This window comes from Pseudonaja textilis, chromosome 1 (assembly GCF_049901715.1).
Source record: "Pseudonaja textilis isolate UNSWEBS1 chromosome 1, rPseTex1.2, whole genome shotgun sequence".
Lineage (NCBI taxonomy): Eukaryota > Metazoa > Chordata > Lepidosauria > Squamata > Elapidae > Pseudonaja > Pseudonaja textilis.
Genome location: NC_141990.1, coordinates 97,799,790 through 97,823,147, shown reverse-complemented (window position 1 = coordinate 97,823,147; position 23,358 = coordinate 97,799,790). Strand labels below are relative to the sequence as shown.

The window sequence follows — 23,358 nt, the reverse complement described above, 5'->3', positions numbered from 1 at the left end:
GAGGCTATTGAAAGAGGCTATTGATACCATCGAATGCTCTGCTCAATACAAGAATCCAGATTAAAGTATTTTTAACAGAACATTTCCATAAATAGGAGTCTATTACCTCTCTGAATAATTATCGAACTGCTCACTGTTAGGGACCAAAATCCTAATATTTAAATGAATTTTGCCTTTGATTGCTATTACTTCAGGTCTTGGACTGAAATGGTCAGCCCTCTAGGTGGTGCAGATCATGACATCAGTTCCACAAGAAGTCTATAGGAGACAGGCTATAACAGTGATGGCTAACCTTTCCATCCTCACATGCCAAAAGTGCACGCGTGCCAGCACCCATAAGGCAATGCATGAGGGGGCCACCACGCCTCCTGTGCATGTGCGCATGACCCCCCCCATGCACATGCTGTGCGTCTCTTCACATGGGCGTGTGACCCCATGTTTCTGTGCATGTGCACGTGTCTGCTGCACACGCCCCTCCCCCTCCCCACATGCACAGCAGCTACCCAATGATCAGCTGGTGGGTGGTGGGCATACCTGCACAGTGGACCTGCTCTGGGGCAACAGCTCGTGTGGCGGCAGAGATGGCTCTGCATGCCACTTCCAGCACACATGCCATAGGTTCACCATCATGGGGCTATACTAACAAAATCTTGCAAGTCTGACTGTGTCTTCCTCTAATATTCCACGGAATCAAGAAGATCCTGCTTGAGTTGTTTCTGGATGCTATCTTGTTTCCCTGGACTTAAATAATTTAGCCTTCTTGCTTATAGAATGTTCTTTCTTCTTTCTGTCAAGTTCATTTCCATTACTCTCTACATGTGTTCTGGACAGTAGTAGGATTCAAAAAAATTTACTACCAGTTCTGTGGGCGTGGCTTGGTGGGCATGGCAGGGGGAGGAGACTGTAAAATCTCCAGTCAGAGGTGGTACCAGTTCTCCAAACTACTCAAAATTTCCACTACCGGTTCTCCAAAACTGGTCAGAACCTGCTGAATACCACCTCTGGTTCTGGAGCAGTGAGAACAGACTTTTATCTATATGACATCTTTTCTGGAAGAATGTGACTAGTTTTTCTGAAGGCTGACTATATCCAATCCTTCAAAATCTATCCAGGGGGGCATAGTTTCTGGTTCTTTTATCATCATTTTTTGCTTTTCTCTGAATTTCCTGTCTTAATTTCTTAGAATCATTCTTAAAGCTCTAAAGCTGAACACAGTGCTATAATTGGGGTCTGATCAATGCAAGATAGAATGAAATAATGTTCATAATTTGGAACTTTTGCTTCTGTTGACACAGCCTAAAACTGCTTTGAGTTTCGGAACATTTTCTGGACCATGATGTGTTGGCTTATATTCAATTTGGAGTCAGTCTTGGAATCCTTTGCTAGCCTCATTTTCTCTCAAGATTTTACTATTCTGACATCTGTTTTCGCTTAAACTTATGAACTCCCCTTCTTTTTACTCTCAGATATATATTCTCCTGTGAAACTAAGTATATCAAAATTCTGTTATATTGTATGTAAGATATGTAGTTGATTGGCTGATACATACACTTAATTTTATAATTTGTAGCTTTCTATAAATATGTAGTTTTATTAAGTACTGGGTTTTTAAAAAAAACAAAATAAAGATTTTTATTCATACTCTTCTGTGACTGGGTATCTGGGGCAAATAACCAGGAGCACATAAAGCACAGAAGAGTTTATTATTGCTACCACTAATGTAGGGCTGTCAAACTTGCAGCCCGCAGGCCCGATGCATCACACACTGGCCACACCCACTCCTGGTTTAGCGAAGCGGGTAAAAGTCATGATATGTCATGTGACGATGCCATGATCTCACAGGTTTGACATCCCTGCTCTAATACAAAAATCTATTCAACTAATAATCAAAGCTAAATTGGTGCTAGATAAGGATCAATAGATTGATTTCATAGGAAGCTGGATTTAGGTCTCTTGTATCAACACAATGACTCCAAACAGATGACACATTTAACCCCAAATTCCAGCTTAGCCTGCTGTTCTCCTACAATGGGTCCTCTTTTATTTTCTTGTTTCTGTCCTTTTGCTGTTGTTGTCGTTGTCAGATCCTTACTAAACCTTTTGTTTTAGCCTCACAGCCTTCCTCTGTTGTACTTTGTGTTTTCTTCCCATTAGAATTGTTTGCAACTTTTGCAATGTTTCTGTTTTTGAGCTGGTCTGTGATGGTAGTATAGTCACAAAATGATGACAAGTTTGGTTTGTCATCATAACTAAGCTTTAATTGTTATTAGGTACTCCCACTCATGTTCCGTTCTTTTTCCTTTTAACTGCTCCAGACTGCTATTTATCATTGCTCTGAATTTATTCAAAACTTTTTTTGAAGACAAAGATAACTGTTTGGCAATGCTCAGTTCCAAAATATTTTATATGTTGATGTGGGATTAAGATCATGCTGAATTATTAAATTTAATTGAAACTAGCTAGATATCAATTCATGGAAACCAGTTGTTGCAATGGTGAGGGTCCTAGGCTAGAAATTGAAAGATGGTGAATTCTAGTCCTGATTTAGGCACAAAACCAGCTGAGTGACCTTAGGCTAGTCACTCTTTCTCAGCCCTATAAAGGAAGCAATGGCAACTACTTTCCAAATCTTGCCAAGAAGACACCTGCAACTTGTCCAGGCAATCTCCAAGAGTCACAGCCTGACTTGAAAGCGACTCCCTCCCTCAAATCTTTTTATAAAAGTTGCTTTAAGAGTTTTATATTTTCTTCTTCTGACAATTAAAATATTTGGAGTAATGTTTATGGAAGCATCAAGTTCCAAAAACAGACCATTTAAAAAAAATGAATGACAGAGTTTTCTTAACAGGATTTACAGAAGTGAAAGAGAAAAGATTTTAAGAAATTCAGCAACTGAGCTATTTGACATTTAGAATGAATTTATCTCCTTAAACATTAGAGTGAATTTCTTTCTAATGGCTTTTCTATTAACTGGTAATATTGGAGATAGTGAATGAAGTTGCGGGGATCTATTCACAAAATCATTTCCTGAACCTTTATTGGTCTGATAACTAACATTCCCATTTTGTGTATGCACGCTCTCTCTCCCTCTCTCTCTCTCTCTCTCCCCCTCCCTCCCTCCCTCCTTCTCTCTCCCCGCTTTCTCTGTGTTTAACATATAGTCTACCCAGTTAATGTTGAAAGCCATATGCAGAACTGGTCAAAGTTCAGAATAACAGTCCCTAAAATAAATTTAATTTGCATGACAATACTACAGAAATGATATTCAAGTGTAATGCTATTGAGAAAGCAAGGAAAGAAGTAGGAAAAATGAATGAACTCCAATATTGGCTTCCTAAACAAAATTAATTGCATCATTTTTTTTAAAAAAAGACCCTGAAGTTAATCCCTGGAGTGTTGAAAAACTCCAGCATTTTAATGTTCCAAAATAAAGGTTTGCTTCCCAAGCATAAAAGATGTGAATAAGAAAAAATAAATGAAACTAGGCAAGCATTGTATTGCCTTACCAAACTTGTCAGTTCTCAACTGCTGAATATACCACTCAGCATTTGGGAACAGAATGGCTTTGTTAAGTTTCTAAGCCTTCCTAATTATGCACATTTGAGAGTGCAGAATTCTTTCATTTCAGACAGCTTATATTATCTGATGTAGCTCTTTCAAACTACTCAGAAACATCATCTGCCAGGATCAAAAGTAATTGAACTGATATCTACCGGATGCAGCTTTACTGTGTAATTTTTCATTTTCTTGAGAAGGCTTTTAACAGACAGAACATGACTACAGTCCCACAGAGGTATTTTGACATTAGACTTAATAAAGCATGAAGAACTCATTAATAAATAATGTTCTGCTAGGTTAACAAATAAAACTGAATGCTTGTATTGAGTCCAGGAGAAAACTGTAAGAAGAATGTGACCAAATGATTGATTAAAAAGGCTGCAGCAACTCTTTTGCTGCCATAGTTGACAATATAACACTGCATAATCTAAGGGGAAAAACATACCTAAAGTCCATGTGTACTTGAATCAATATATATAGCTTATTAGTTGAATTTTTGAGTCTAACATTTGTGAAAGCAAGTATCAATTCTACTGAATAAGAGATAGTTATACAATGTAGCATCCTTTACAGAGAATACCATCGCTATTGTTAATTCCTAGGCAAAAGACAAAGGTTTCCATTACCTTCTTCTAGGATACTTTTTCAACTTTCCATTCTAATCTACAATCCTAATATTCATTAAATATACCCCATTCAAATTTGAATAATATGTTGTCTTGCTTAGCTTCCAAGTACAGCCAAGGTTGGCTAAATATGTCTCCAGGTGAGAAATTGAAAATGACTTGATTCCACCACATTAAAAGAAATCTGGTATAAATAAATTACTTACTGAGGAATATATTCTCTTTTGTATTTAAAAGATTATTCCAACTGTCCCAGAGTTCCTTATGAAAGGGGAATTATACATGTAAATGTACAAATGAAACATGCTGGCCCAATCACTTAATTTTTGTCCTGAGAGTTCAAAATGCAGAACATGGAATGGCAATCTCTGTAAGGTTTCATCCTTGGTGTGCATTCAATATGCTGTATAGCAAGTTATTCAAGCACAATGATAAAATTGGATTGTGTCTGTTTCTGCTATAGAGAAATTCTATACCTCTGTGGAAGAAATGGTGAACTGAATACGGCTCTAATAAAAACAGATCTGAAGATTAAGCTGAATAAAGAAGCAGTGTGTAGACAGACTCTTTGATAATTCTTCTCTGGACAAGAAGAGGTCTTGACATAACCCACAAGTTCTCCTCCATGTGAGGAGACTGTAAAACAGTGGTCTCTAGTGTGTTTAGTGCTGTGGGAAATAAGGGAAAGCCATTTTTGTTCAAACTACATTCAGCACCTTTATGAATAATGGATTGGTGTACTACTTTTCCTAAACATTTTTGGAAATTCTTAATTGCATTTTAGCTATTAGGAATCTTTGGATCAACAAGTGCATACATTATTTTTTTTAAAAAAAATCAAATTCTAGCACAAAATCAAGAATATTAAAAAATAAAAGGAAGGAATACAAGGCTGGTTTATTTGATCAAGATTAAAATAGTTATGTCTGGTAACTTAGTAGACTTTTGCTGGCCAGGCCTGAAATGAATGAGGCTTTAAGAATTGGTTTATAGATAAGACATGAGATAAAGGAAGAAGAGATCTTTTGTTACATTTTAAAAGAAGTGATGTTACTAAAATTGTTTATACTTGTGATGAAGAGGAAATCATTTCTTTATATAATGTACTACCTTTTTCCCCTTTACCATATTCTTATTTTTTTCTTTCTTTGCTTTTTTTCCCTCTCCATTTTCCTTTTATTTTTAAAGTTTGGGTTTTTTTACCTTTTAATTGTAAACTTAATAAAGCTAAATTTAAAACAATGTTGACAAAACAAAAAAATATGTGCCAGTGTTTAGTGTTGGTCTTTATTTGATCCACAGTATTTAATTTCCTAATCAATTCCAATTTAACCTGTTTAATTCAAGATTTCTAATTTCTTTATTCAGAAATGGCCCTTTGAGATCAGTGACATGTGTCACCTCTCCTGCAGGAGCTACATTGGTTGCCGATTAGCTTCCGGGTGCAAGTTAAGGTGCTGGTTGTCACCTTTAACGCCCTCCATGGCTTGGGACCAGGTTATCTGAGGGATCGTCTCTTGCCAGTCACATCTACCCAACCCATTACAGTGCGGAGGCAGGGAATGTTGCGGGTCCCATCCCTGAGGGACATACATTTGGTGGGACCTAGAAGAAGGGGCCTTCTCCATGGTGGCTCCCTCTCTCTGGAATATCATTCCCCCAGAGATTAGAATGGCCCCCACTCTTGCACTTTTCCAGAAGGCACCGAACACCTGGTTTTGCCAGTGTACCTGGGGAACTCAGATCAGGAGGGTGCCCATCAAATGGCTAGTGTGATCTGCTGTCATCAGGGGGTGACATTGGGGGGTGATTTTTTTCCAGATTTTGTTCTATTGTACTTTATTAATTTATTTGATTCTTTTTGTTAGTTTTTATTGTTTTTTATTTTTATTTTTTTAAAATATGGTTTTACATTGTGCAAGCTGCCTCGAGTCGCCATGGGTGAATAGGCGGCAATATAAATTAAATAAATCATCATTATTATTGTTGTTATTGTTATTATTATTGTTGTTGTTATTGTTATTATTTGTTCCATGAGTCGTACACAACACCCAGTGCTCAGGGATATCTGTGGTGTTATTTGCAAGAAAAGTAGAGATTATTATTAACTTGAGTTCTGCTTTATTAATCAGTCCAACCTTACAGTCTTATATGAAAACTTTTTAAAGAAACGATTATCCGATTGTTATTTCACACTTGATGTTTTCAAAGTACACTTCTAGCAGGACTCCTCCCTCAACAAAGGATACACTGGAAAAGAAAAGTCACACATATTCAATTCAGCAGGCTTTCCAACAAAATATTTCCTAGTCTTTGTTTAGCTTTTAATCTCTAGTTCACATTGTCCACTTTCTTTCTTATAAAAATTAATAGTATCCTTAAAAAGCAGAGATAAAGTTTTGAGAGCTCACGAAGCATAAACAGAAGTAGTGATTTATATAGTAGAAGAGACACAAGTTGAAGTATGTTAAACTGTATAACCAATAAGTTAAACTGCATATGTTTGACTACACGTTCAAACCTCACTATCAGATTTTGCAGACTTCATACACAGAGCTTTTTCAGCAGAGGTAGTTCGATGACTGATAATAAATGTGTGCTTAGTAATCCTATGGGTGCCAATTCAATTATTGAACTTACTCTCAACTCCCAATCTAATTGACTCTTATTCAGGATCAAACCTTTCCAATATACCTGAGAACCATAATAACACATGGGCAAATAGTAGATACAAACTCAAAGTAAACCACTCCAAACTCGATTGCAGAAAATAGGACTTCAGCAACAGAATGGTCAATGCCTAGAACTCACTACCTGACTCTGTTGTTACAGCCTCAAAGCCCCAAAAATTTAACCTTAAACTGTCTACCATGGATCTCACTCCATTCCTAAGAGGTCTGTAAGGGGGCGTGCACAAGCACACCACTGGCCTACCATCCCTGTCCTATTGTCCCCATTTATTTTTACTATATTTATTGTGTATATACTTATACCTGTTTATACATATATGTTTATATGTTATGTTCATACTTATACTTGTTTTCTCAAGCATGCTTGATGAAATAAATAAATAAATAAATAAATGTTCACACAGCCACATAAAAAACTAAACTGAGGATGTGCTTTCTTCACCTCTACTTTGAAAAGAAATTAAAAAAAAAATGATAAGAGAACTGAGGTTTTTTTTACATCCAGTTCATCTGTTGGCAAATGCTTTGGGCAACATTTACCAGAAGAGGCATTATCTACTGTTCTCAAAATTGTGCAAATCCTTCTAAAACATGTCTATGCAAAGCTCCAAAGTGCATAGGAAGCACTTATCTTCCAATCGATAAACAGACACATCTTTTTCCAGCTGCTTTTGCGAGCAGACCCCAGCTGTCTGTGCAGATGTGTGCATGGGAAGCCAAGGTGCTTCACACACACACACACACACACACACACACGCAGAAATAATCAGAAAACGCCACTCTAAGCTTGCTTTTCTCATACTGTTTCAAAGAAACAGTCAAAGTAACTTTAGAGAAAGGGAGCACAGTTTTTGCAGTGCTGAATCAGATGATCCTGGCTATAAAAAGAGTAGACTGAAGATGTTCCAACACCCAAGTGATCAGGATGGAAGAATTAAACTCTGAAATAAATCAGAGATCATCTGTCAGCCCTATATAGTAGACTGGAGTAAGAAGCAGGTACCATGAAGACCTACACACATAGCTTTGATAGCAGATCTTTCCTCTGTTCTTCAAGCCTAACTTTTTCTTTTAACTACATCATTGACATATATTCACTGTTCTTGGTTACCTAAATGTGTTAGGATATCATCAGTTTTCAGTACTTTTTTTTTCTTTTTGTGATTTTCCCCCACAGTTTAAATAAAACAAAGAAGTATGCAAAATGTATAAATAACTCCTGCACAATTTGCATGTCCTATAACATGAAAAAATACTTCAAGATGTAAACCTGTTTGTACAAGGAGCAATAAATGAATATGAAATAACTGAAGATGGCTCTGCTACCACACCATTGCTTTCCTGTGTACCCAGTTTAGGATATCATATTTCATTATGAAACCTCCATATTTTCATTTAATGCCTTTCCCTCTATTTGCTACTTTATCTCTGTTGATCCTGATAATCTAATTTCCTTTAGTAAGAATTATATAATTTTTTTAATTGGGGTAGATCCAACAAAAATGGCATGGTCACATTTGCTTTGAGTTTCCATTTAATTGCTATTAAAATCCAAAAACACGAACTTTTAAAAGTTAAAAAGATGTGTAAACAACACAAGGTTTAACTCTTATGGGCAAAAGGATAATTTGTAAAACTATTTGAATATACTGATATACAGGCTTATCACTGTTCAATTCTTGCCTTCCTTCTGTTAGTCAGGTTGGTATACATAGAAGTGGGGGTGGGATGCTACCAGTTCAGCCCAGTTCTATAGAACCGGTAGCTCTGAAGAGCAGCAGACAACAAACCAGTTCGACGTCTGCTGCTCTGTTTGGCCCAGCCGCCCGCCCGGGCTCTTGGCTGTCCTTTATTTCCTGCTTTTTCAACCTCAACTGTTTTACAAATACTCCAGAAAAAGAAAAAGAAATCCTGCTAGGTTTTCCTTTCTGTAGCTCAGAAAATATTATAGCATACGGTAAATGAAACCATAGGCAAGTTATATGCAGAAATACAAAATATTGAAACTGTAGGCATTTGGAGTATCACTAACCTTTTTATCCTTTTGCTCATCCAAAGGATCTGATACATCTAGTTTTGATCACGAATATTCAAGGCAAAATTTATGTCTGCTGGTCTTCAGTGCTTAAAATTCTTCAGCATTTACGTAAAGGACCAATGATTTGTTACAAAGGTGTCCAGAAACAGAAAATAAACATAGACACTTCTTCTCAGTTGTGTTCTGACTTCTTAAGGCTGTAGAAAAGAAGAGGAAAAGGTAACTGAGTAATGCAATTACATACATCCAGAACAATAATAACTGTATATCTGAGTTATTGTAAAAGATATTGTAAAATGCTCTGATTTGGCATCCAATTGTATCTTCTTGAAAAGAATTGTTCATGATATTGTATCAGATATTGTTTTAAAAATGAGTATTTCTAAACCCTCCCCCATGACATGATCATGCTAAATAGAGAAAATTATGTTCTGTTATGGGGGGGAGGTGTTGAAGGAATTTATGATGACATTCAACCCATATTCAACTAGTAACTTTGTAAAATTATACTTTTACTGTTTTTGTAATGATGTTTTAACTGAATGCAGGTGGTTTATTACATTTAAAATTACAAAATCCAAATTGGATACGAGTATTAAATATATGGCTAAAATGTCTCTTTGAACCAGTGTTCAGCAGCTATAGGACTTAAGATCAATCCATGATAGAATTTCTGACCCCATGGTTTCTGCAGAGGGTGTCAAAACAAGCAAGATGGCAATCCTAGAATTTTAATGAAGACCTGTTTCTTTATATATTGCATGTGCATAACATTGGCACAGTGGAGTTTACTATCTTTCCTGTTTTGATGACTTCATTGACACCACTGCTCCAACAATGAAACTATGATGCCAATACCAATTACGGATATCCTTAAATGGTGGCTTCAAGGTATCTTTTTCAAAAGAGAAAAAACAGAAGATCATCTGTAGATAACAAAGTCATTGTCAGATAGTATTGAAACATTCCCACCACCATTTCCACTACCATATCCTACCCTAGGTACATCTCTATCTACTTTCTCCATGCTATGCATGATTTTACAAATCTTGATCATGTTAGTTGCCTTTTTGCTCATCTAGATTCAAAATGTTCTAGATCTTTCTCATAAAACAAACATTCAAACCCTCTGATCATCATCATTATTATTACTTTTACTGTCAGAGTACAATATGTGTACAATGAGATTGGCTGAGCCTTAGTTTCAATTAGGTTATCCTTTTCTATACTTTTGGGGTTGTACTATTTCTTCCCATATGGGGTGATACATGCAATACTTTTCCAAATTCCAGAAATTTCAGTAAAGACATTTTAATATTTGCAGATTTATTTTCAATTTCTTTCATATTGATCTCCAGTATTTGTATTTTTCAAAGCTGTGGCACATTGGTTTGGTACCTTCACAGACATCAGAAGCTCAAGAAATACATTCAGTTGACCATTCACTATTATCCTTCACATCTTTCCTACAACCTTCTCTTATTGGTATCATTATTATGATTATGTTACTTTGTTTTTTATATGTACACTGAGAGTTTATGCATCAGAGACAAATTTCTTATACTGTATGTGTAATCACACTTAGCCAAATAAAACTTCTGGTGTGTTCAGAATTCTTCACAATCATTTTTACCATGTGAATGATCTCCAAATGTTTTCTACTTAGCCCTACATCCAGTTAATTTATTAATAAACTGAAACATAAACTGAAGCACAAATTAAGAAGTGAAAAAGCACTAGTCCTAACTAAAATCCTTTAGGAAGTTCTTACTTTTTTCTATTGAGAAAAATTTCTATTGCTAATTAATCTCCCAACTTTCCTCCCAAAAACATTGGCAAGGCAAATCTTACTTTCATGGTATTAATGCAGATCTGCCTTCAGCAAGGCTGTACCTCTATATGCATAGTTTTTATTTGATTATTGTTTCTACCAGTTTCTCCATAATATACATTAAACTGAATGTATTATAATTCCTCAGATTCCCTTAGTTCCCTTCTAAAAATTGGGGTCTTATGGAATGTTTGTTTTCTAGCACTGACCTTATTTGTGGGATAAGCTTTCTGCTAGGGAAAAAGCAATCAGAGCTCTATAATTTGTTTCACAGATTCTCAAGATGTCATAGAACAATATTTCCCAAGCTTTGCAACTTTCAAATTTGTGGGAATGAATTCCCAGGGTCCCCAGCAAGCATGCTGTTGCTAAGGACTGTGGAAGCTGAAATACACACATCTGGAAGTTGCTTTGAATGGGAATCATTGTTCTGGAATATCCTTTTTTGTTACCTTTAGCAGTTTTGATTCCTCTCCCGAAAAAGGCTTATACCGTATCTAATCCATGCTTAGGTACCTTATAATATTTGTAATCAAAGGGAGACACAAAGAGTTCAATTTTTTTTTCTGTGGTCCCTTTACACTGTAGTCTTTCTCAACAACACTATGATGAATAAAGGCAAAAAGAGCCTGCTTTGGAGTTTTTATTACATTTTTTTTTCTATTAGAAACTATTGAAACTATTAGTAGTAGGTAGCATCCAGGGTAAGTCTGCTAAAGTAACTAGTTCCTATTTTTGAATCTTCTGAAAAATTGCACAATCTCTTCAATTTGTCTCAGATTCTAGGAATATCTTTCAACTCAGCAACAACCTTCTGGTACTCATGCATTTGAAATGCCAAACTAGGAACCAGGGAGAGAAGTAATTAAGGGATAAGCAGTGTTCCTTTTCTAAATGCTTCATTTCATTGCTTTCAGAACTTTTGCTACAGAAATTTAGTTCAGTTTCTCTTCCCTTTAGTTTAAAAATGGGGATGGTGATTAGGTGAAAATGAGTTGCTGCTGAAATACAAGCTCATATTTTTTTTAAAAAAGTATGCTTTTCCATATGCATTTATTATCCTCTCTTCTGAAAAGGCTGTCTACATTTAAAATATTATCTGTGCTTTACGAAAGAGGCTTTTCTTAAATGTTTCCTTCCAGAGAAATCTTGAATTTAGTATTTAAGAACCAAAGAAGCTAAATGAAAAGTAGATGGATTTCTTTTTACAAAAAAAACCTCAACCTCTTCTCAAGAATATTTTTAGCTCATATTACATAAATAACTCCTGCTCCATTAAAGCTGAGAGGCAGGATAATTCAGTCACAACTGTCCACCTTGATAAGAAAAGCTCTACCTAAGAATTGCATCCTAATATTTGAGGAATGTAAGACTCTGATTTTATGGAATGGAGGTGATGAATGCATGTGAGAAAATGAATAAAAAGGCTAAAACTTAAGTCAGAAAGTGAGAGGTTGTTGCAAGTGTATATGAAAGTAAGAACCCATAGTTTGATGATTGCTGTGTGTTACACTCCAGTAAATGTTAATAAGGTTTGGGGAAAATGATGCAACATTTTGAATTAATGAGATCCAAGGGGAAAACTGTTGCATTGGGTGACATGAAAAGCTGGGTAGAAATGGGATGGGGGGGAGGGAGAGAGAGAGATGATACAAGAAGGAAGGAGAATGGTGATTGGTAGATATCAGCACAAAAACTGTCTTTTTGTTTTGAATGCCTACACACAGAAAATAAAGAATAAAAGCATATTGGAATTGATTGTTTATGATAGAAGAATACAAGAATTAGTATTCTTGCATTACTGATATAGCAGTAATGAGTGGTACAAAATGTGAGATAGACCTTTTTCTTTATAATGCATCTTTAGAAAAATGGAAATGAAAATGAGGAAAACTCAAGATTTTTTAATTGAATGATAGTGACATAATAAGGAATAAATGCTACATATGTTAGCCTCCTCCCCTCAAAAAAAAAAAAGAATGAAAATAAAATAATACATTTATTTCCATGCTGCCTGGTTCTTAAGATATTAGGCAGATAAATGCTGTGACAATGTTGAAACATGCTAAGGCTGAAAGTGTAAGAGTAACTGGAGAAATATTAAAATATAGATGAGTTGCAACAGCCATTCTACAGCCAAATATGGAATGGCCATGCAGCTTGTTTAACACAAATATGAAGACAGTATCTGTGCTGGGTGATTGGAATAATGCTTCTATTCCTCATAGAATGGAAAATATAGCAAGAATGCAAAAACTACAGAAGATCAAGTTTATTATGCATGCCAGAGTATGTGTCGGGCAGAACTCCGTCTGGAAGTCAGACAAAGAACAGCATTTGGGAATTACAGTATGATTTTATACTTGTGGGAAGCGTGAAGTCAAATGCTCTGCTCATCACTGATTACTGAAAAAACTACAGATGTGAGAAAGTCATTGAACATTGCTTCTCCCTGAAAGTCTTTGCCTGTCCTATACAGAAACACTATTGAGCTACCTGAGTTCAGGTTTCATTTACAGAATGGAGAGGAAGTATAGCACCAGCAGATTTGCGGGATTTTCAATAAAATAGCTTTAGCCTTCCTTAATAATTGATTTCCTGATCTGGTGTACCTAGTGGAACTGACAAGTATCCCATCACACTTATCCAAAACTCAGCCCCTGAGTTCACAAATTTTTCACTCTACAGGGTATTGAAAGGACTAATTCAGAGCATTAGATTTCCTCTTTCCTAAAAATGGTACCGTATTTTAGATTTCACTAATAGTTCCCAGGGACTGTTAATTACTATTCTGCTGCTGAAATGCCCTTGCCCCATTGAATGCTGTTTCCTCAATCATTAATACTTTGTCCTTCATTTCCCTTTCCTATTAACTATTTCCATTGTGCCTTTCTTCCATAAAATCCAACTCCTTTCTCTGAATCATTCTGGGTTATAAAGATTCACAGTTCATGGCAATTTCTGGAATCTTAATTGACTACATATTAAAGCAAACATCTCACTAATTTGAGAACACAGCACTAATTATATTTAGGTATTTATAAAGAGAAATTGGTTAATGAATATAACTAGCAGTAAAGTTATAGGACCCTGCCCCACTCTTTTGAAACAGGAAGTAACTGACAAAAGCATTTATCTGTTAGTGCGTTGTAGTCTTTGTGCATTTGATAAGGCATAGATAGAAATGGTTTAAAAAATCAAATATTCTGATTCACAAATAATTCTGTAAGTGGTAGGAAACATAGAACAAATTGCTACAATGTTTTTTTTAAAAAATCCTGAATAATACATTATTCGCAAACTTCTGTTTGAATACATCAACCGAAAGAAAAACTGTGTTTCTATATAATAATTATTTAGCTTTGGTGAGACAACATTTATTATCAATTCTAATGTGCTAAATTATAATTATGAAATCAGTAACTTAATTGGCATCTAGTGTGATGAAAACAAGCTGAACCAACATTATGATTGGAACGCAAGCACCTAGCTCTTTCAAAATTTAACCTTACTCTCAAATATTAAATCAAGAGACAGCTAGATACAGCTAAGATGCAGAAGAAGTTCTAATCTGCAATTATATTCATAGCTACATGAAGAACCATTTGTTCATCCTGATAAATGCAGAGAATATGGGAGGGGGGGTGAAGAGAGATGACAGAGATTCTAAGTCATATAAACCATACAAATACAAATATAGGTGCAGTCTATAAAAAATTGCATTGCTTGAGGTCCATACATAAAATTAAAGCAGGTGAAAGCTCCTACAAATACATAGAAATGAGTATGGATATTGTTCATTAGCAAACAAATAGGAAGAAATACTCTCATCTTGTCAACTTTATGGCACCCAACCTATATCCTAATATTAGATGACTTGTTGCTTTGGGCATTGACAGAAAAATTAGAACTAGATTATATATGGGAGGATGATTAGCTCTTTCATAAGGACTTAAAAAAAGAAACTGCAAGTTAATAGATTAGTCCGGTGATAGCTAACCTTTTCAGCACCGAGTGCCTCAGCTGTGCCTCAGCTGTACCGTGCATTTCCGCTCATGTGCCCCGCCCCCAGCATATGCCCCACCCCCTGCAAATGCACGGGAGAGACCCGAAGACTAGTTGGCTGGTGGGAGGCATGTACGTGTATGCATGGCAGAGCTGAGCTGGGGCAACAGCTTGAATGCCCACAGAGGGGGCACTGTGTGCCACCTCTGGCACTCATGCCATAGATTCGCCATCATGGGATTAGTGCATTGTAAGAAGTGTGTAGCTTGATGTGTGTGTTAAAAACAAAGTAATTTCTTTAGGGCAGGGGTGTCAATTCGATTTCATTGAGAGCCACATCAAGGTTGTCTTTGATCTCAGGGGCTGGGATGTGCATGCCCAGCTCAACATCACTCATGTTGGGGGCACCTGTGGTGGCCTGAGCACTCCGCCAGAGAAAACAGGCTCCCGAGCTCCATTTTTGGCCGTGACGGCCTCCTGCAACCCTCTGCTAGAATAAAAGGAACTCTGTTAGCAGAGGGTTGCTAGGAGGTTGTCACAGCCAAAAACAGAACTCAAAAAGCCTGTTTTCTCTGGCAGAGACACTGTGGGCCGGTCCTTTGCTGTTCCCAGGGTGGCCCCATGGGCCAAATCTAAGTACGCCATGGGCCAAATCTGGCCCCTAGGCTTTGAGTTTCACACCCCTGTTTTAGGGTATGCTAGGTTATGTTGTTGAATGAAAAGTTATTCAACATGAAAGCAGTTTCATCAATCAAAAACAAGACTGTATACATTTGCCAAATACACCAATAATGTGTTTGGCAAATAATGTAGTTTTTAATGTGCTTTTGTTTTATATATATATTAGACCTACTATATGCCACCCAGAGTCTTCTTGGAGTTGGGTTGGCTTGAATAAATCCAACAAACAAACATGTATTGACACATTATGCTGAAAAATAGATATATTATGTCTTAAATGACTATAGCATTTTATTCCTAATCTGAGGCAATCCAGTCTGGACTATTTTAAAAAAATTAAAAAAGGTATAAATATAATTTAAAGGAATAAAGAAATAAAAATTGCAGTCTTCACAACAAACTTCTATCAGGGTGGATGAGAGGTGAGTAATTTCTATATAGGAGACTCTCCTTGTATTCAGCTTCTGGGTTTTTATACTAGGTGGAGTCAAAAAGATTGCACTGAGAATTCCTAAAGATCAGCAGCCTTACAATGGCATCATAAATGTTGGCTCCTGCTATCCACATTCTCAAATTGGTTAATATCCAATCTATGAAATTATCTGTGCTGTCATAGCTAGCCTGTCAAATCTGTCCTGATTAGCTGACTGGCCAAAAAACCGTCTAACTTGCTTCCATTTCCTGCTCTGAAATAATTCTATCATATGATTACATTTGTCACAGTACAGTTGTACATTTCAATTATATGCTCTACCTCAGACAAGACCACTGAAAAAATAATATCATGGAAAAGGAAACATTTGAAGAATATGACATGAAGTCATGTGATAGCGTAACACGTTAACTAAATGAATTCTAAATGGTTTGCTATCTCTATTTCTATGAAGTTTGATGTATTAACATCAGCTCTCAAAGAGAGGTGTGCCTTCAAGTCAATGTGGACTCTTGGAAATATGGACTCTTGGGCTGGTCAAGAAAATGCAGTTTTCTTGGGAAGATTTCAGAAGTGGTTTGCTATTGCTTGTTTCCTAGGGATAACAGTGAACAATTGACCTGATGTGGAACCTAGAACAAGAACTCACTGTCTCCTGGTTTCTAGCTTGGTGCCTTACTACTGCCACTAACTGGCTCTCCATCTTATACCATTTGGTCAACATTTTGACTTTTTTCCTAATTCTGGTAAGTATTTCAGACTTAAAATAGCTGCTTTGAATGTTTTGTGAATGTTTCAGGTTTTATCCCATGCACGAACAAAAACAATCCATTTGTTCCAAACTTTGTTCAACATTTTTTCAAGTGTTTTGACATTCCACAATCCGCTTGTGGTATTCTTAAAAAAAAAAATCTATCGAAACAATGCAGCCAATGAAAAATAAACAGTACTACCATATTTATTGCCATTGACTGCAATAAAATGGAATAATGGGGTCAGGTTCAGAAATGTGAACTGTGCAGTCTTATGCATTATAGACACAGTTATTCTATTCAGATTTCAGATAGGAAATGCAAATATTGTGTTCTGCAAGGTGAACAGTCAAATTAGTCAATTAAAAAAAAAGACCTATGCAATACTTCTCTTGATGTATTCAACTCTATGGCCACTTTTGTACTATAAAGCAATTATGTCATGGCTAGTTCTACTGTTTTCTTTGGTAATTTGTAAAGGCTTTAAAAAAAAACCCATATAAAGTTTACCTAGAGCGTAGATGGTATTTAGTGCTTAGTACTAACATGCAATGGATGCACTTTTTTAAAAATCACAGGACAAAACAAGAAACTTCTTTCACATTCCCTTTTCCCCTTTAACATATCATTTCAGCTTTTTCTTTTAGCCAGAGCAGAGAATTTTCAACTTTTATTCTGTCAGAATACTCGTGAAGTTTTGACTTTCTTCTGTCTAAAGAACTCTTAGGACATTAAATAAATACACCAAATTGAGCTGCTTTGTTTCAAATTCTACACCCCCCCCCCCGCCGACAGTGTTTCTATTTCATGCTCAACCGTAGCGAGATATTTATATACATAGGAAAAAGAGATAGAAGAAAAATGTTGAATGATCTAGATATGAGGTTGTAATTATACTATAGTAAAATGACATAATATGGATGATGGGGCTTTCTAGAGGCTGAAATTATACTGTTTTCTTTCACACTCATATGAATATCATGTGCACTAAAAGTGCAATTTCTCTTCCAAATACGTATTCATAGTGAGTTCCAATTTGACCCAAGCATAAATGGAAGAGCCATTTCTACTCCTGAATGAAGGAAAAGGAAGGAGATCAAATAAAAGATCACACAAGCTTCTCAAGTGTAGGTGTTATTCCCCCTAATGGAAGTTAATGTATAAGTCAATCTGGTGGAGAAAAGAAATCTTCTTAAAGAGTTTTTCTTTCCCCTTCACAAAATTCAATTTCCCTTTTAAAAAGAACCATTCCACTGGAGTTTTTTGAACATTTTTAAAAATTTTAAATTAACATGCCTCATAGCCTGACAAGGAGTCTCTACAGAAGCTGCTTCATTTTCATAACATTTTCTGGAGTGGTTGTATGACTGCAGCATTGCCATCTCTTATTGTTGTATTGACGAGGCAGTCGAGTTGTTTGATCATGAACAACTGAATCATGATGATCTTTATTGGAGTCTAGTCTTGCATTTATACACATTTTTAATTACCTCCATCACTGGTTAACTTTGGTTACTGCTTAACTTTCGTTACTGTTTAGCACAGTAATCCATACAATTAATTATCTCTAGTTAAAGTCTAACATATGTTTACTTCCTCTCTCTAGTCCTCCTTTAGATTAGTGACTTTGTTGACCTGAGTTGTATTTGCTTGGAAACATTCTTTATTTGAGGTTTGCCATCTGAGATTGGAACATTCCTGCAATTACAACCCTACATATCCTCGTTTTTTATTTTAAATGGAGGATTCAAAGATTTATGAATGTATCGTAATTGTAGAGGATTAAGAGAAGATGAAACAATGCAAATAAATTTGGAATACATTGAATAAAACAACATTGCAATTAGTACAATAATAATAATTATAGCATAAAAGAAAAACTGTCTGAGCTAAGACCAATCAGGGAGCCAATTGGTTAGCCACTCAAAAGGTGAGTAATGAGCATGGATATTATTTTGATTGTATGATTGTAAATTGGCAAGCTCATCCTCAATAGTTTTATTCAAAGAATGAAAATGCACAGCACATCCACGGTGTCCAACTAACATATAGAACCCTCCCTGATGGACTAAAAAATAGTCTATGGCAAAACGCTGCTGTAAGACATCTTGATTTAAGTCTTCTATTTCATGATGCAAATCACAAATAATAGCAGCGGTAGCATTGATGGATTTTTCAAGTCTGCAGGTGAGACCAAGAATAGATCGTCTGTTTTCTTAAGCAATTATGCCAGGATAAGAGCCTAGAGTAAGGACTCCTGTAACGGCCAAATGTAGAACCAGAAGACAATTGTGTGTCAATAATGACTTCATCATTACATGTAGGCCCCAAAGAGGAATGCCGCTGTCGAGTTGATGGGAGCGTACCTATTTGAACAGGTAGAGTAAAATAACCTATAGTTGCACATTGATAATTCTGAGGATGAACCTTAGTAGCATATTTATCAAAAAAGAACCACATATTAGGATCCTTAAGCTGCCAACCAGTGCATATCAATCCTGTATTAGATTGATCAGAGGCATTAAAAATGGGAAAATTGTCAGGATACATATCAGGAGCTATATTCATTCCATGCAAAGAAGAATTAAAGGTACCTGACAACCAATAGTAGTCAGAACAATAACTATAATTCCCTAGCTTTTTTAATATGTGCTGAGCATCATCATAATCAGACCAATTATGAAGCCAATTGTGTTTAGCGTGACAACAGAAACACAGACCCCTTGTAAACTGACTAACTTTTAAGTAACGCCACCGGACAGAATTCAATTGCATAGGGGGGTGTAGAAAATAGCCAGGAGTGTGAAATAGATTGTAGTTGTGAGACAATAAATGTAGAAGACATGATCAAGTTAGGGGTAAAAGAAATTTGACCAAATGCCATTGGGGGCTCATAGTATAAAGTAATATTTGTGCCATGGGTCATAAACATGTATTAGGCATGACGAACCCACAAATTAGGGTTAAGACGAACCACAAAAGTGCCATTTTGAGCAGAAACACCATTAACTATAACAAGAAAATACAAAGTAAAATGGTAACAGAGTTAGCAGTAATAATAGCAAAAACAGCAGCAACAAGATTTTCAGGAGTCTGAGGTAATGAGGCCTGTTGCAGTTGTTGTTGAGCTTGATATGTAATAGATTTAACCTGGCCCCAAGTGATGGATTGCGGGCGCATCAACCTTGGAAGACAGACTTCTTTGTTCAGATGAAGATTGAAATCCGAAATCGGGTTGTGAAGGCCCTGATGCCATGCCATGATACAGACGAACACAGTGGGCTGGAACCCACACTGCTTGTCAAGTAGAAGGATCTTCCACGGTGGCATAACCCCGACCCCAGGTTATCAGCGGTGTAGGGCCTTTCCTCTGGAGCTTGGCGATACTTTACCAAAGGCCTTGCTAAAGATTCAGTAGTTCAAAAATGCAAATTAACAGGTGAGTCTGCAAGAGAATCTAAAAAGGTTAAATAATTCCAAGTATATAATGCTACAGCAATGAGATTTGTAATCTTTCGCAGATGGTAAGGGCCAGACTCAGTTTGTAATTGTTTCTGAAGCAATGCCTTAAAAGTACGATGAGCTCTCTCAACTATAGCTTGACCCTGAGAGTTGTAAGGAATGAACTAAAGTAATATTCCATTTCTGACAAAAGGTTTGAAATTCCTTACTAATATAAGCGGGGCAATTGTCAGTTTTAAGCTGAGAAGGCCGACCCATTACAGCAAAAGAGGATAGGCAATGAGAAATAACATCTGAAGTACGTTCATGTTTTGAAGCAGTAACCCAAAGGAAGTGTGAATGAGTGTCAATAGAGATATGAAGATAACAGTATGGCTTAAAGGTTGAAAATTGAGTTACATCCATTTGCCAAATTTGATTAGTTTGGGTTCCTCGTGAGTTGACACCCATTGGAAAGGGAACTGCCAGTTGCTGACAAGCTGGACAAGCATGGACAATATCCCAGGCTTGAGATAATGAAAATTTAAATTGCTTTGCAAGCGATTTGGCATTTTGATGAAAATAAGAATGACTAGCAACAGGATCAGCAAACAAAGACGCAACATCCTTTAAGGATTCATCTGCCTTCCGATTTCCTTCAGTCAAGGCATTAGTAAAGGGAGTATGACTTCAAATGTGTTCTACATACAAAGAATACAAGCGAGTTTCCAAACGATTCTTTAAAGATAAAAACAAAGATAACAAATTCTTATCCAAAGAGAGAGCACAATAAGAAAAGGGAAGAGATTGCATAGCTAAATACACATATTGAGTATCAAGGATCAAGTTAATAGGTTGGTCACTGAACAATCGTAAAGGCAAAATCACAGCAGCCAGCTCAGCACGTTGAGCTGAAGTCTGCGTGGCAATAAATTTAGAATACCATTGTTGTTGAATCTGCCAGACAACCACACCCCTTGTAGGTGATCCATCAGTAAAGACTGTAAGAGTTTTAGAAATAGGATTTCGCACAAAAATGGAAGAAAAGGCCGGATTTAAAGTAGTAGTAACCACTATTCTAGGATCCTTGGGTAAAGAATACAACAAGTTTCCCACATATTGAGAAAAGGCTATCTGATATGATTCTGAAATCATCATCAAATGCTCATGTTCAACTTTTATATGAGTGAAAGCTATGCTAATGAGAACCTGTCCTGTAAGATATAAGGCTCATTTACGACCTTTAATAATCAAATCCTCTAATGCTGATTGATAAGGATAAATGTTTCTAGGCAGAGTAGCTGACAAATTAATCCATTCATGAATGTTGACCGCTTGTGGGGACGCATTAGAATAAAGACATCCTGTGGGTAAGGGTGTAGTGGGAAGAATAGCTAAGCAAAGTCCTATTGTTAAGGATGTTATCCTGTCCACATATCGATGCTTAAACTTATTCAATATTTCTTGAAGGCAGGTTCTTTGAGGACCAGTTAATACAACTAGATCGCCTGGTGATTGTGCTCCCTTCAAAGACTGAAATAAAGGCAACATATCACCAGTTGTAATGTAGAAGAATGGGCATGCCCAATTAATAATGCCAAGTAATTTTGGTCATTGTACTAATGCATATGATTTCTGTACTTGTAATTCAGGAAGAATTAGAATGGAGGAATTGTGCAACATTCTATGTTTCCCATTTTTCTTTTTTATAACAAAAACAGGAGTATTCCAAGGACTAGCAGAAGGTTTTATATGACCAGCAGCCAATTGTTCTTGAACCAATTGTTGTAAAGCAGCAAATTTTTCCCTTGATAATGGCCATTGTTCCACCCAAACCAGCATAGAACAGAGCCATTTAAGAGGAAGAGCCATCATCAAGGATCAAATGGGCATTAAGAAGAGAAAGGATATCACAGCCCCAAATATTAGTATGAATATCTAGAATGTATGGTTGTAGGAAAAAGGACTTACCAGCAGATGTTTTAACATTAATTTATTGAACACTCTGCCAAGCAGCTGTAGAACCTCTTATTCCCCACAATGAAGAAACTGTCATTTTTGGCTACTGTACTGGCCACTGTAACGAGGAGATGACAGTAACATCGGCTCCAGTATCCAATAACCCTTGAAATGGTTGTTTATTAAGGAAGAGTGTTAACAAAGAATGAAAGGAGTTCAGCTGATGAAGTAAGCCTACAGATAATTCAAGTTGATCCAAATCCTGCATCCCCATGATTACCTATACCAGAAGATGGATTTTCATATGGAAGAAGAAGCAATTGAGCAACAGAAGAATTACACGAAGAACTTGAGGAAGATTCACCCAAATCTGAATCATGAGGATACCAGTGTAATCTGAATCTATTACCCCAGGCACAACAAAACAGCCCTTTTTGTGTGCAGAAGAATGAGGCAAAATTAAGCCAACTAATCCCGAAGGAAGAGGACCTTTAAATTGAGATGGAACTATTTTAACTTCCATGGGAAATTTAAACTCAATTTCCTCTTGCGTAATTAAATCAATCCCAGCGCTACTGGCTGTGGCTGGGAAGGAGTGAGAGAGACTGCTGGAGGAGTCAGAGTGATGGGAAAGGCATGCTTTGGATTCTGGGTGGGTGCCACACCCATTGGCAAGTTTCCCGACCGAAACTGACATTGATTGGCCCAATGAAATCCCTTTTTGCAAATAGGGCACTTCTTAGGACGATTCTGAGGCATAGAAGGTATAGAACGACAGTCCTTCTGAAAGTGGCCAGGCTTCTTACACTTAAAACAGTTACCAATTGGTCGCTGTCCTTTCTGAATAGCAGAATAGCATATGCTAACATATGCATTTTATAAGTTTGTGATCCAATATCCTGGCAGACTCGCAGCATATCTGCCAGAGTGTAATGAGCAGTAGCCTTTAACGGCTGTAAAGCTTTTTTACAATCTGCATTAGCATTTTCAATAGCTAACTGGCGAAGAAGTTCACCAGCAGCTTCCTGATGATCAAACTGCTGTCTAATTGCTTTGGACAGACGCTCAACAAAGTCAGCATAAGGCTCATTGGCATTCTGTCAAATGTTTGAAAAATTTGCTCTAGGTTCTCACCTTGGGGTACCTTAAGAAAAGCATGAAAGGCACATTCAGAAACAATAGTTAACATAGCTGGAGGAAGAACAACTTGAGTAGGAATTGTACCAAATGGTCCAGAACCAAATAGCTGCTCAAGTGTATATGCTCCTCTCCCTCCTAAAGCAGCAGCTCGAGCATATCTCATATATTCACTCTCCCAAACCACATATTGCATGGATGTTAAAA

The 23,358-nt window shown here is 36.6% G+C and overlaps 1 protein-coding gene across 8 annotated transcripts in view; it reads right to left on the bottom strand.

The window, feature by feature from the left end:
* The window catches only part of HS3ST5 (heparan sulfate-glucosamine 3-sulfotransferase 5), a 189,816-nt gene that overhangs the window by 113,232 nt on the left and 53,226 nt on the right, over positions 1-23,358 (bottom strand). For all 8 annotated transcript variants that reach the window (XM_026726483.2, XM_087912791.1, XM_087912797.1 and 5 more), the window contains one exon: positions 8,907-9,109. The gene's annotated coding sequence lies outside the window, so the exon portion shown is untranslated. The remainder of the gene's footprint in view (positions 1-8,906; positions 9,110-23,358) is intronic.